Consider the following 15,311-nt stretch of genomic DNA (forward strand, 5'->3'; position numbering starts at 1 on the left):
GGGCCAGGTACTTGGGCTTTGCTCATCTGTGAGCTCATGGGAGTCACAGTGCTCACACATGTGCTCAGAGGTTCTATTCCTGGCTATAGGAATATATAGAGCACATGCCTTTCTCCCTTTCTGTTTCTCTCTCTTATAGTTTTCAGACTATATCTCTAGTGCTCAGGACATACTCCTGGATCTGTGGAGGGATGACTCTTGGTGTTGCTGGAGATTGAAACCAGGGTCCCCATATGCAAGGCAAGCACCTGCCCACTGTACTATTGCTCCTGCCCTGGGGCTTCACACATAGTTGTGCTGCTTATATACCCCTGATGGTGCTAGTGAGCTCACTCTGTGTGGCAGTGGAAAGCCCTTCCATACAGGAGAGCGGCAGATCTGTGCTCTCTGCCTATGTATGAGTAGCCTGGGAGTCCCTTCAGTGCTGAAAGCCACTGACCCATCCCTGTGCTCTCTGCTTTCTGCTGCTCACTTCTAGCTTCTCTCTTTCTCTCTCTTCTTTTTCTTTCTCTTCTTTTTCTTTCTCTCTCATTTCCCTCTCCCCTCCCCTCCCCTCCCCTCCCCTCCTCTCCTCTCTTCTCCTCTCCCCTCCTCTCCCCTCCCCTCCCCTCCTCTCCCCTCCCCTCCCTTCCCTTCTCTTCCCTCCTCTTTTCTCCCCTCCTCTCCTCTCTCCTCCTTTCCTCTCCATTTCCCCATCATCATTTTGCTTAGAACAATATGTAGTGTTGGTGTTATTCTGATTGCGTTACTGGTATTTTTTTGTTTTTGTTTTTGTTTTTTTGGCCACACCAGGTGATGCTCAGGGGTTACTCCTGGCTATGTGTTCAGAAATCGCTCCTGGCTTGGGATCATAGTGGACGCCTGGAGGACCCAACTGAGATCCATCCTAGGCTAGTGCACCCAAGGCCTTATTGCTTGTTCCACCACTCTGGCCCCTGTTAGTGGTATTTATTATTAAGCCAGGCAGTACAGTATAATTGATTTTGCATTCTTGTATCACTTTGATTTTTCCTTCCTGAACTAATAAGTGTCAGTTTTGTTTGTCTGGTTTGTACTCTAACCACACCGACTGAGAGAGGTTGTTTAAGTCTCCTCCCACCTAGCATATCCAATCATAAAAATTGACTGCTGCTTCTTTATCATGAAGCTGTCTTTTTCTTGGAGCCTTCAGTCTGCTTTATGTGGACTTTGACCTTTTTAGATTTGAAGTGGTAACCTGTTCTAGGTTCTCATTCCATCATCATCCTGGAACTGCCTTTAGCACTCTATTGTGTTTATTGGAAGTCTGTGGCTTTCCCTTGATTTATTTATTTTTTTTTTTGGTTTTTGGTTTTTGGGCCACACCCGGTGAGGCTCAGGGGTTTTTCCTGGCTATGCGCTCAGTAGTCGCTCCTGGCTTGGGGAACCATATGGGACGCTGGGGATCGAACCGCGGTCTGTCCTAGGCTAGCGCTGGCAAGGCAGGCACCTTACCTGTAGCGCCACTGCGCTGGCCCCTTTCCTTGATTTTTTACTTCCTCCTTTAACAAAAAGTTTTGAGGGGAATGGGCTTGAGCCACACCCTATTGTACTCAGGGATCACTTCTACTGGTGTTTAGGGACCATATGTGTTGCCAGTGATTGAACTTGGGTCAGCCTGTTGAAAGCAAGTACCTTACCAATTGTACTAGCTCTCTGGCCCCTCAAATTTCTTAATGATATAACTGGATATTGTATTTCATATATTCTCTGGGAACTATGTATACTTTTTGGGGTCCTAGGGGCACTCTGAGCCTCACTTAAGTTTACCCCTGGCTCTTTACATGAAAAATTACTCTTTTTGGTTCTCGGGATTTTATGGGATGCTGGGGATCTAACCCAGGTCAGCAGCCTGCAAGGCAACTGCTGTACTACTTCTCCAACCCCATCTCTATGTACTGGTAAATTCTCCAATGTAGCCTTTTGTTCTATTTTTCTTAAAATATTTGTGTTTTTTTTCCCTTCCCATTGTTTTGTTTCTTTCTTCCTGAAATTCTGCTTCATTGTGTAGACTTATCACTCATTGAAGCATCAGACTGTCTCATGACTGCACTCACTGTTCCTAGTCCTTACCTCAATATTAGCTGAAACGTCCCATCTATCTAGTTACATGTTGGCTTTTCTGACACGACTAGATCTGTCTAAGTAATGAACACATGCTATATGGAGTCACAGTTCAAGTCAGCTTGTTAATATAAATCATTAGGTGTAGTCTTTGGGGCCCACATTGAATAACAATGACTTGCTGCTTAAGGAATTCCAAGCAGTTAGGCTACCTGGAATATGGCCAGCTGCAGAATCTTTATCAGACCTAATTAGCATCTGTTTCTTTGCAGTAGACCTCTATTTGGAGATCATTTTATCTCTATATTTCCTTTCGTGTAGGTCTGATAACCTAGAGAAGGAATTACTGTCATTTGGACAGCCTCTTGATACTTTGGATCTGACTAGGAAAGAGGGGTTGACTTAATAGGAAGTAAACTTGCTCTTTCACTGGTACCCAATACTAAAAACAATGAAAAGACACCCAAAATGAAATATGGGGCACTGGAGGGACAGTAGTACAGGGGATAAGGTACTTAGCTTGCTGGGGGCTAACCTGGGTTTGAGCCCCTGAGCCCAGCAAAGCATGATCTCAGTTCAGAACCAGGAGAGAACCCTGAGGGTCTGGCTTAAAACTAGAAGCTAAATTCAGAAAACAACTGTTTTATTCTCTCCAGAACATTTCAGTTTTTCTGCAATGGGGCAGGGCCATTGCTTGGTTAGGGATGGTGTGTCCTTCTTGGTTAGGGATGGTTGTCCTTCTCCTGGGTGACTAGCAAGGTGATGTCAGTGTCCTGACAATGCTGGTGAGGGACTCAGGGCCACCCTGAAGGTGGGTGCCAACATTCTCACCTCAGTCTCAGTGGAAAGCCTGCAAGGGTTAAGACCCATCAAGCCTGCACCTTGCATCCTAATGACTCAGCCTCACCTGAGGGGCAGCCTCCACTTTCATCTGAGCTTCATTGAGTCTTAATTGGTTTGCAGGTCCAGCACTCACGCATGCAGCCAGGTGTAATCCTGTGTACAGAACTCTAAGCCTTGCACACAAACTTGTGGAACTCGGCCCCTTCAAACAAAAATGATTTGCCTCATTACTATATACAACAAGTAAATAAAGTGAGTCGAATGACTTTCCCCCTTGAATTATTTAATTCTTTTTCCCTAGTTGGTAATGCAAGCATAAAGCTGATTTTAAAAAAAGTTGAATTATAATGAATTATGACTATTGCAGAGACTCTAAACAAAGTGATTAACATTTGTAGATTACTACTTGTGAATTTTTCAGAATTTGTGCTTTCTCTTTAAGTTATAAATACTTTGAACTGTTTTACCTATTTTTCTTTTAACTTCCTTAGTCTTCTCTGACATAATTTTGTTTCTTCCCAGGCATCATATTACCTCTGTTGGGCTCTGGGTTTTCCTGGAGCAGTGGATTGGGGGATATTTGCTCAAAACCTCAAATTGATAGTCAGTGCATGATTTTTTATCTACTTGGCAATATAAGTCTTGCCACCTCAGGCTTTTCTGTCCCAAGACTGATTTTTTTATTTTAGTGTGATGGTGGTGGTTTTGTTTTGGACCTACACTTGTAATACTAGGAGAATTGCTCTGGTGTTTTTGGAGGCTAGTCCTTGTGTGACCTCCTACTGCTGTGTGTGCAATGAGACACTGCAGTGTATTACAGGCCAGGATACACTGCGGTATGTACACCCAACCTAAAAATTGAACAGAGACTACTATTAAAATCTGCATTCAATGAAATTTCTACAGATAATGCTAATGGTTTAGCATACAAAACGGGACCACTTTAGATTATGGTATTTGACTCAATTATAAAGAAAAGTGAAAGGGGCTGGCGTGATAACCGCATAGCGGTAGAACATTTGCCTTGCACGCAGCCGATCTGGACAGACCTGGTTTGATCCCTAGTGTCTCATATGGTCCCCCTAGCCAGGAATGATTTCTGAGCACAGAACCAGGAGTAATCCCTTTTAGGTATGGCCCCAAAAGAAAAAAAAAGTGAAAAAGAAAAATGTCCTTGTATAAGAAAAAGACATAGTGGGGCTGGGAAGGTGGCGCTAGAGGTAGGGTGTCTGCCTTGCAAGCACTAGTGTAGGACGGACCGCGATTCCCCCGGCGTCCCATATGGTCCCCCCAAGCCAGGGGCGATTTCTGAGCACATAGCCAGGAGTAACCCCTGAGCGTCAAATGGGTGTGGCCCAAAAACCAAAAAAAAAAAGAGACATAGCAATCCACTGGAAAATAGAAATGTGAGGCAATGTATAGGGAAAGTTAAAAAAAAAATGAAAAATTTGAAAAGCTTTTTAAGCAGCCATGATTAAAAGTATCTTAATGAACCATTAACATAAAGCAAATGAAAATGAGAAAGTTTCAGCATATAAATAGAGCTTACAGAGAAAAAAATAAATGGAAAATTTCAAGCTGAAAATATAATTAAAACAGTTGAGTACAGAATAAAGAGGTCAGAGGAAGAAATCATTTAAAGTGGAAGATAGATTATTCTTATTGTAAATTTTTTGTGTAAATTAATATTCTAAACCAGTGGTCCTCAAACTATGGCCCACGGGCCACATATTGTATTTGTATCTGTTTTGTTTCTTCATTGAAAAATAAGATATATGCAGTGTGCATAAGAATTTGTTCATAAGTTTTGTTTTTACTATAGTCAGACCCTCCACTGGTCTGAGGGACAGTGAACTGGCCCCCTGTTTAAAAAGTTTGAGGACCCCTGTTACACAATAGGAAAAAGATCGGAAAAAATTGAACATTGTTTTTGGAGACTAATAATGAAGGTTTTAATATTTGTGTCATGAAAAATTTGGAAGAGGAGGAGAATGAGGACAGAACCGAAAAATAAAGGAAATAATGGCTCCTCCAAACTTTGCAAATCTGGCAAGATATAAAGTTTCAAATTCAAGAAGTTCACTGAATCCCACATAGCTTAAGAACCCTCCTTCTCCCTCAAATCCATGCCAAAATGTATATGATCAAACTTCAGAAAACCTAAGCAAAGTAAAGGCAACTCAGGAAAAATGTCATTATACAGAAAAAGTGGTATTCATCTTTACTATAAACTCTGAAGGCCAAGATGAAATGACCAGATAGTTTCAGATGTTTAAAGAAATGGATGATCAGGGGCTGGAGAGATAGCATGTAGATAGGGCATTTGCCTTGCATGCAGAAGAACCGTGGTTTGAATCCCGGCGTCCCATATGGTCCTCCATGCCTGCCAGGAGTAATTCTGAGCATAGAGCCAGGAGGAAGTCCTGAGCGCTGCTGGGCGTGACCCAAAAACAAACAAACAAACAAATAAAAGCATGATCAGCCTCGTTTAAGGTCCAGTGTTAATGCATTCTTTGGGAATGAGGGGAAAGTCAAAGATATTTTCTTTTTTTTTCTTTTTTTTTTTTTTGGTTTTTGGGCCACACCCGTTTGACGCTCAGGGGTTACTCCTGGCTATGCGCTCAGAAATCGCCCCTGGCTTGGGGGGACCATATGGGACGCCGGGGGATCGAACCTCGGTCCTTCCTTGGCTAGCGCTTGCAAGGCAGACACCTTACCTCCAGCGCCACCTACCCGGCCCCCAAAGATATTTTCTTTCTTTTTTTTTTTTTTTGTTGTTTTTGTTTTTGGGCCACACACGGCGGTGCTTAGGGGTTACTTCTGGCTATCTGCTCAGAAATAGCTCCTGGCAGGCACAGGGGACCATATGGGACACGGGATTCGAACCAACCACCTTTGGTCCTGGATCAGCTGCTTGCAAGGCAAATGCCGCTGTGCTATCTCTCCGGCCCCAAAGATATTTTCTAATGTAGGAAAATACCAACACATGAACCTTTATCAAAGAGGGAGTAAACTCTTTAAATACAGAAGAAATACAAGAAGGAGCCTCCATACTCTACAGAAGAAAAAGTATATGGCAAGTCAAGTAAGTCCCTTCATGAGTTTTCTCAGCTATGACAGTTGAAGTAAAATATTTCTACTATTTTAGGTGTAGAGGAAGTAATACAAGAAAATATATATGTATATACTATATATACATATGAAATATATAGTAGATAAAAAGATGTATTAGAATTTTCCAGATAAATATTTCAGAGGGAGATTACTTGAGAATAGCTGCAATTGAGGTGTTTGGGGGTGACCTCCACCCATACTGTTTCAGACACCTACCAGGCTCGTCTTCCAGGAAAACCAAAGCCTAGAGCTTATGTGAGTCTCTGTAGTCCTGGATAGAAAGTCTGTGGAAGCAGCAGGATTTGTGCTGCAAATAACTCTCTGTTCTGCACGACCATTCTGTCTGTGCCCCTGCAGCCCTTAGAACCTTTAGAAATTCAGCATTACCCAGCTCAGCTCTCGAGCCCAAGACTCTGTGTGCTTTGCTTTGGGGAGGAGCTCTACAAGGATTTGAAGATGACTTGGACAAGCTCCCCGATATAAAGACACCTTGGACAAGCTCCACCAGCTGCACTGTGCGTGCTCAGCATCCTGTTGAGAGGAGTGTGGAAATTCAGTCCTTAAATGCAGATTTCCTAAGGAAAGGAAACCCTGACACTGACTTTCAAGGTCCCCCAAAGTTGTCCTTGCCACCTCAAGAATTTTTGCAATTTACCAGGAGGATGGTTTTTTTCCTCTTACAGTTTCTGTGAGACTTGCATTTCTCTAGTCCCCAAAATAGAAATATCACGGAAGGAAACTATCAGTGTCCTTGATAAAAATAGTTGTAAAAATCTTCAATAAAATCTTAGGAAATTGAATTCAGCAATCCATTAGAAGGATCATACTTCGTGATCAAGTGGAATTGAAGATGTTTTAATATATGCAAATAAACTAAAGTGATAGACTGTGCCAGAATGTTAGCTCTGCAGAGCATTTGCCTTGCTCACAGTCATCCTGGAACCAACCTAGTTTTGATCCCCAGGATCCTATATGGTCCCACAAGCCTGCCATGAGCAATTTCTGAGCTCAGAGCCAGGAGTAATCTCTGAGTGCCACCAGGTGTGCCCCCCCCCCAAAAAAAAAGTAATATAGTATTTTAACTTAAGAATGAATGATGAGAAGCATGATCATAGCAATAGATGTAGAGAAAGCTTTTGACAGGCGCCAACATCCATTCACGATTATAACACAACAGTATGGGGATATGGCCAGAGTGATAGCACAGTGGATAGTGTTTGCCTTGCACGTGGCTGATCCAGGTCTGATCCCCACCCTCCCATATGGCAGGATTAATTTCTGAGTGCAGAGCCAGGAGTAGCCCTTGAGTTCTGCCATGTGGCTCCAAGACAAAACAAAACAAACGAGCACAACAACAACAAAAATGGGAATAGAGGGAAATTATCTTGCTATTTTAAAGGCCATATACAATAAACCTATAACCACCATCAAAGTCAACATAGAAACCTGGAAACATTTCCTCTAAAATCAAGCACAAGACAATGATGTTGACTCTCACCACTGCTGTTCAGCTATTCAGTGTAGAATTGGACGTTCTAGTCATTGTAAGTAAGCCAAAAAAAAAAAAAAAAAAAAAGAAGTATTCAAACCAGCAAAATCAAAGTATCGTTATTTGCAAGTGACATGTGCATTGAAAACCCAAAAAAACTCCACCAAACAACTTTAGAAACAATAAGCCTCTATAATCAACTGGCAGGCTATAAAACCAATATGAGAAAATTGGTTCAGTGGGCAAAATGACTTATTTATGCTTATATAAATGACATAATTGTACTATTACAACTATATTATTCTACTATTACAACTATTTAAGAGATATATTGAACAAATACTAAAGGCAAATGAAATAAGACTTAAAAATATTCAAGTTTGGGTCGGAGCAATAGTACAGTGGCTGGGGCATTTGCCTTGCATACAATGGACCTGAATTCAGTTCCCGGTGTTCCATACGGTCCTCTGAGCACTGTAAGAAGAGATTCTTCAGTGCAGAGCCAAGAGTAGCCTCCCGAGCACTGCTGGGTGTGGCCCTGAAACAACAATTTTAGCCCACTGAAAGGCAGGAAAGGAAAAGTGGTGGGTGGGTGAAAACCAAACCAAACAAAAAATGAAGTGGCATATTATATTTTTGGCTCTGAGGCCACATCCATGGTGCCAAGGATCCTGATGGTGCTCCAGAGACTATCTCTTGCTGGGGATTGAACAAAGGGTTCTTGTATGTAAAGCAAGTCCTCTAGTCCTTTGAGCTGTCTGAGGAGATATCTCTGGAATAGCATATATAAGTCTTAATGTATCACAATCACATAAAATATACTAGACAGTCACTTAGATCAGCTAAGCCACAGAGTCTGCAATAGTTACATAAAATATCAAGTCTTCATACACCAATTAAAGACTATTGCCAGAGAGTATTTAAAATATGGCCCAAGTATGTGCTGCTTATAAGTAACTCACACATATTTAATGATAATGGCTGGGACTGGAGAGTTAACACAGCAGTAAGGCCTTTGCCTTAGGTACAGAAGGAAAATGGTTAAAATCCTGCATCCCTTATGGTCCCCCAGCCTGCCAGGAGCGATTTCTGAGCATACAGCCAGGAGTAACCCCTGCCAAGTGTGACCCACAAAAAAAACAAACCAAACAAAAAAAAAGATAATGGCTGATTGAAACTAAAAGAATGGAAATAGATATGTTAATGTAAACAAAGCAAGGGAAGTTTCCACTAACATTAGATAAAATATACTCTTCGTTTTTTTTTTGTTTTTGTTTTTTTGTTTTTTTTTTTTGGGTCACACCCAGCAGCACTCAGGGGTTTCTCCTGGCTCTAGGCTCAGAAATCGCTCCTAGCAGGCTTGGGGGACCATATGGGATGCTGGGATTCAAACCAATGACCTTCTGCATGAAAGGCAAACGCCTTACCTCCATGCTATCTCTCTTTAGAGCAGAGAAAATGACCAGAGTTTGAGAAGTATATTACATAATCCTTAAGAGTTTCGGCTGACCAGAAAGAATAACAATGCTAAATATGTGAGCATTAAATGAAAAAATAGATATCCTCAATAATATTTAGGAACTTCCATAACCCTTTCTTAGTAGCTCTTCAAGGATTTAGAAAATATGATGAATACAAACTATTTAATTTAATTTACATTATATAGAAATCTTTTATTTCTCATATCTTTATTTAAGAACCATGATTACAAACATGTTTGTACTTGGGTTTCAGTTATATAAATAAAAAACAAAGATCACCTTTGTTCCCCAGTGCAACATTCCCACCACCAATGCCCTTCATCTCCCTCCTCCCTCACCCCTTGCCTGCATTCAATACAGGCATTCTATTTCTCTACTCACTACCATTGTATGGTAGTTGTCAGTGTAGTCATTTCTCTAACTGAACTCACCATTCTTTTTGGCAGCTTCATATCATGGGCCAGACCTTCCAGCCCTCATCTTTATTATCTCTATTATTACAGTAATGTTTTTAAATTTCCTGAAAACCCATAGATGAGAGAGACTATTCTGTGTCTTACCTGACTTCCTCACTCAGCATAATAGCATCCATGTCCATCCATGTATAGGAAAATTTCAGGACCTCATCTCTTCTGACAACTGCATAGTATTTCATTTTGTATATGTACCACAGTTTCTTTATCCACTTATCTGTTCTCGGGTATCTGGGTTGTTTCCAGATTCTGGCTATTGTAAATAGTGCTGCAAGGAATATAGGTGTGCAGGAGGCTTTTTGTTGTTGTTGTTGTGTTTTTGTGTTCCTAGGGTATATATGGAAATCTTAATCAGCAATAGCAGGACATGGAGGGAAGGGATCAAATCCAGGGTGCAACAATTTTCAAGACTGGCACTTCACAAAGTGACATTCCCAGGGAAATACTTTTTTCTTTTGTTTTGTTTTTGGGTCACTCCTGGCAGTGTGCTCAGGGGTTACTCCTAGCTCTATGCTCAGCAATCACTCCTAGCAGGCTCAGGGGACCATATGGGATGCCAGGATTCGAACCACCGTCCTCCTGCATGCAAGGCAAATGCCCTACCTTCATGCTATCTCTCTGGTCCCCAAGGAAATACATTTTAAAAAAGAGACCATGAGTACTGATCATCCCTGGAAATCAGGGAAGAGGACAGATAACATGAATTTACTCATCTGTAGCATATAGAGCTACAAGGCACTAGACTAGACAGTATTACAGTATACCAAAACCTTGATTTGTGATTACAACAAATGACAGAATTGGAATGGGATTTGGGGTTATTGAAAGAAAGAGGTAAGCTAAAGAAGTGAATGGACACTTGTGGTGGTAGTGCAGTAAATTTGTATATCAGAAACATAAACAATAGCACTATTATAACCATGTAGTCTAAACTACAATTAAAGAAACAAAAACCAGGGCCAGGAGATAGCTCAAAGGGCTAGTGTATATGCTTTATCTCTGGTTTTTGAGTCAGACCAGAGGTACTCAGCATATTCTGTGAATTGTGACTAGGGATTGTTCCTGGCAGGACTCGGGGACCATGTGGAGTGCTGGGATCAAACCTGTACCTCCAGCATGAAAAGTTTGTGTTCTAGACTTCTCTTTTATTTTGGTTTTGGTTTTGGTTTTTGGACCACACCCGGCAGTGCCCAGTGGTTACTCCTGGCTTTGCATTCAGAAATCTCTCCTGGCAGGCTTGAGGGACCATAAGACATGCTGGGAATCGAACCCGGGTTCGTTCCGGGTCAGCTGTTTGCAAGGCAAATGCCCTACTGCTGTGCTATCACTTCAGCCCTGTTCTAGCCTTCTGATGCATCTGCCTGGGCCTTGTTTTTTTTCCTTACTACTGATTTTTGTTTTTTAGATCACACCTGGCTTTGTGTTCAGGGATCACTACTGGCAGGCTCAGGAAACCATATGGGGCTATAGGATGAAACCTAGCTTGGCTGCATGCAAGGCAATCAACCTACACACTGTACTATTGCTCCAATCTTCCTTCATACTGATTTTACTTTTTTTTCCTCACAGAATAGGAAAGCTAAAACAGATAGCTTTAAAACCTTTAAAGGGTTTTATTACTTTTTTTTGGGGGGGGGGGGGCTTGGAAGGTTTGGTCACACCTGGTGATGCTAAGGGGTTACAACTGGTTATGCACTCAGGAATTGCTCCTGGCTTGGGGGACCATATGGGATACCGGGGGATTGAACTGCGGTTCATCCTAGGCTAGCACGCAAGGCAGATACCTTACAGCTTGCGCCTCTGCTCTGGCCCTAAGGGTTTTATTTCTTGAACATTGATACCAACTACCAAAGACATGAACCAGACATTTAGCAAATGTTCATTTAAATAGTTTGTATCAACTGTACTGATGAAGCATCAAGCTGTTAAGAATAAAAAGATAGATATGAGAGGCTGGAGAGATAGCACAGCGGTAGGTCATTTGCCTTGCACGCAGCTAATTCAGGACGGACGGTGGTTTAAATCCCAGCATCCCATATTGTCCCCTGTGCCTGCCAGGAGTGATTTCTGAGTGCAGAGCCAGGAGTAACCCCTGAGCGCCACCAGGTGTGACCGAAGCGCCCCCCCCCCAAAGAAAAGATGGATATGATACTGATATTTGGGTGATATGGGTGTTTATCCAAAAGGTGTACTTTTGGGATTCCCCAGATGATGCTGATGGGAGAAGTTGGGGAACAAGGGAGGTAGGAGCCTTAAGAAAGAATGTTACTGGGGTAGGAGAGATAGCATGGAGGTAAAGCATTTGCCTTGCATGCAGGTCTGTGGTTCCAATTCCGGCATCCCATATGGTCCCCCAAGTCTGCCAGGAGCAACTTCTGAGCATAAAGCCAGGAGTAACCCCTGAGCACAGTTGGGTGTGACCCCACCCCCCCCAAAAAAAAAGAAAGAATGTTACTGCCTTTTTGGCCAACTCATCTTTTTCTTCTTGGAGAAGCCCTGTGGAGGGACAGGACTGCTAGAGTTTGCCATGGCATTGGCATCCCCTCAGCCCCACAGGGGCAGTTTCAAATTGCACCTGTGCATTGGAGGTCTACTTGATTGACAACAATGTGGGGACTGGTCCTTACCATTGAATTGTTGGAGAGCCGTGGCCTCAGCTTGAGCCAAGAATTACTCTTTGCAGGAAAAGAAAATTAGTTCTAACCTAACCCAAGTCTGTCCTTTATTCTCTCACACACACACACACACAAAATTTCAGGAGACAAATAATGAAATAACATGGTTTTCTTTAGAAAAATGAGAGTGTTGAGCTTTCAAGAGAATGTGTGGGGTGGGGGAAGGGAGCTTCTCCAGAAGGAGAAACTAGGGGGCACTCAGAAAGTCTAGAAAGCAATGAAATGTGTCATTTTGACTTGCATTTCCTTGATTGGTAAAAAATGACAATTGTCTTCTTTGGGGATACAGAGCCTGTTCATTTCTCCCTATTTTTAGAATATTTTTTGATCGTTGTTGTTGAACTTTGAGTGCTGTATATATCTAGGATATTAGCTCTTTGATATATTAGGTGCAAGTTTGTTTGTTTGTTTGTTTGTTTGTTTGTTTTTGGGTCCCACCCGGTGGCACTCAGGGGTTACTCTTAGCTCTACACTCAGAAATCGCTCCTGGCAGGCTCGGGGGACCATATGGGATACTGGGATTCAAACCACCGTCCTGCATGCATGCAAGGCAAATGCCCTGCCTCCATGCTATCCTCTCCAGCCCCCAAATATTTTAAATCCATAGTGTCTTTATTTTCAGCTTATTTCTTTCATAGTGCAGGTTTTTTTGTTGTTGTTTTTGTTTGTTAGTTGATATAGTCCCATTTATTTCTGCTTTTGTTTTCTCTGCCTCTTTGAGTTCCTGCTTTTTTACTTTTGGGAGATATTTACCAAGATATGAAATTGCTGAGTCATGTGGTAATTTTATATTTAACTTTTTGTTTTGTTTTGTTTTTTGGGCCACACCCGTTTGACGCTCAGGGGTTACTCCTGGCTATGCGCTCAGAAATTGCCTCTGGCTTGGAGGGACCACATGGGACACCGGGGGATCAAACCGAGGTCCATCTGCTTGCAAGGCAGACACCTAACCTGTAGCGCCACCTTCCTGGCCCCTATATTTAACTTTTTTTTTTTTGGTTTTTGGGCCACACCCGCCGATGCTCAGGGCTTACTCCTGGCTGTCTGCTCAGAAATAGCTTCTGGCAGGCACGGGGGACCATATGGGACACCGGGATTCGAACCAACCACCTTTGGTCCTGGATCGGCTGCTTGCAAGGCAAACACCGCTGTGCTATCTCTCCGGACCCTATATTTAACTTTTAATCTTATTTATTATTTTGGTCTTTGAGCAACACCTGGCAATGCCCAGGTGTTCTAGCTCTGCACTTAGGAATTATTCCTGGTAGCAGGGGTCCTCAAACTTTTTAAACAGGGGTCCAGTTCACTGTCCCTCAGACCATTGAGGGTCTGACTATAATAAAAACAAAACTTATGAACGAATTCTTTTTTTTTTTTTGGGTTTTGGGCCACACCCGGTAATGCTCAGGGGTTACTCCTGGCTATGTGCTCAGAAGTTGCTCCTGGCTTGGGGGACCATATGGGACACCGGGGGATCGAACCGCAGTCCGTCCAAGGCTAGTGCAGGCAAGGCACCTTACCTTCAACGCCACCGCCCGGCCCCTTATGAATGAATTCTTATGCACACTGCATATATCTTATTTTGCAATGAAGAAACAAAACAGATACAAATACAATATGTGGCCCGCGGGCCATAGTTTGAGGACCACTGGATTAGGGGATGCTGGGAATTGAACTTGGATCAGCCACTTTCAGGCAAGTACCTTCCTCACTGGATGATATATATTTCTCTGGCCTCTCTTATATTTAACTTTCTGAGGAATTGCCAAACTATTTTCTACAGTATATACCATTTTCTAGTACTACTGGCAACCAACTCGTGTGGGCTGAATTTCTTTTTATCCATTCAACATTTTGAGTATTTTCCTTTGATTTATAGCCATCTTAGTAAGAAGTGGTATCTTGTGATGATGGGCATTTTTTTCATGTGCTTACTTGCAATTTGTATATCTTTTTTGGGAGGGGGCCACATCCAGCGGCACTCAGGAGTTAGTCCTGGCTCTGTGCTCAGAAATAGCTCCTGGCAGGCTCAGTGGACCATATGGGATGCCGGATTGAACCGGGTCTGTCCTGGGTTGGCCACATGCAAGGCAAATGCCTTACTGCTGTGCTATCACTCCGGCCCCCAATCTGTATATCTTTTTTGGAGCAATGTCTGAGTCCTTTGTTCATTTAAAGCTTCAAGTTCATCTTATGTTGTTGAATTCAGTTCTTATGTCCCTTTTATGAATATGGTATGTCGATCTTATCGCTTCTTTTTGTAAGATACGATTTGCAAATATTTTTTTTTCATTCTTTAAGTTTTCTTTTTGCAATTATGGGATTTGGGCCACCATCCTCACACTTACAAGGCAAGTGCTATTGTCCTCCTAGCTACACCTTCTATCTCCGTAGGCTGTCTTTTTCTTCTGGATTCTGCATGTTCTTTGCTCAGAACTTTTCAGTGTTGATGCTGTTAATTTAATTTTATTCTTTGCTTGTGTTTTTTTTCCTGATACCTTGTTAGTAACAAAACATCTAATAAATGTATCCATCATTAGATGTTTTGTCCCTAGTGCTAACAGATTTGGGCTTGACTTTCACTTTTGGTTCAGTATTAAAAATATTACTAGTTGACCTTCATGAAGTACCTAACTGGGTTCCATTGGGGACTTAGAGAAAAAAAGAGAATTTTAAGGAGGAAAGAGGTCATGATTTTTGTTATGTAAATTCTGCTGAATAGATGAATCTTCCAAAAGTATTAGAAGATAGGATTTTTTTTTTCATCATTTTCTGGAGGAAATTTAAGTCAAAACCAGTGCTAATCAGATTCTTGACTTTACCCTGGATTCTAGCATTCTTCCATACCCAGCCAGTGGAGGTTCTTGTTTCTGCTGTTTGTTGAAATTCTTCAACCTGCTTTCTATCTTACCTGCCTAATTCATTCTTTCTTTACACTGCTAAGAAACTCAAGTTAAACAAGTTACTTATAGTCAGAGTAACATTTTATACTAGACTTTAATATGTTTTCTTATACTAGAAAAATGAGGGGCCGGTAAGGTGGCGCTAGAGCTAAGGTGTCTGCCTTGCAAGCACTATCCAAGGAAGGACTGCGGTTCGATCTCCTGGTGCCCCATATGGTCCCCCCAAGCCAGGGGCAATTTCTGAGCGCTTA

General features: G+C 42.1%; 1 protein-coding gene across 2 annotated transcripts in view; it reads left to right on the top strand.

Moving 5' to 3' along the window:
- CCDC126 (coiled-coil domain containing 126) overlaps window positions 1-15,311 on the top strand; it is a 31,029-nt gene that overhangs the window by 14,043 nt on the left and 1,675 nt on the right. The window lies entirely within an intron of this gene.

The sequence above is a fragment of the Suncus etruscus genome, chromosome 10 (assembly GCF_024139225.1).
Source record: "Suncus etruscus isolate mSunEtr1 chromosome 10, mSunEtr1.pri.cur, whole genome shotgun sequence".
NCBI lineage: Eukaryota > Metazoa > Chordata > Mammalia > Eulipotyphla > Soricidae > Suncus > Suncus etruscus.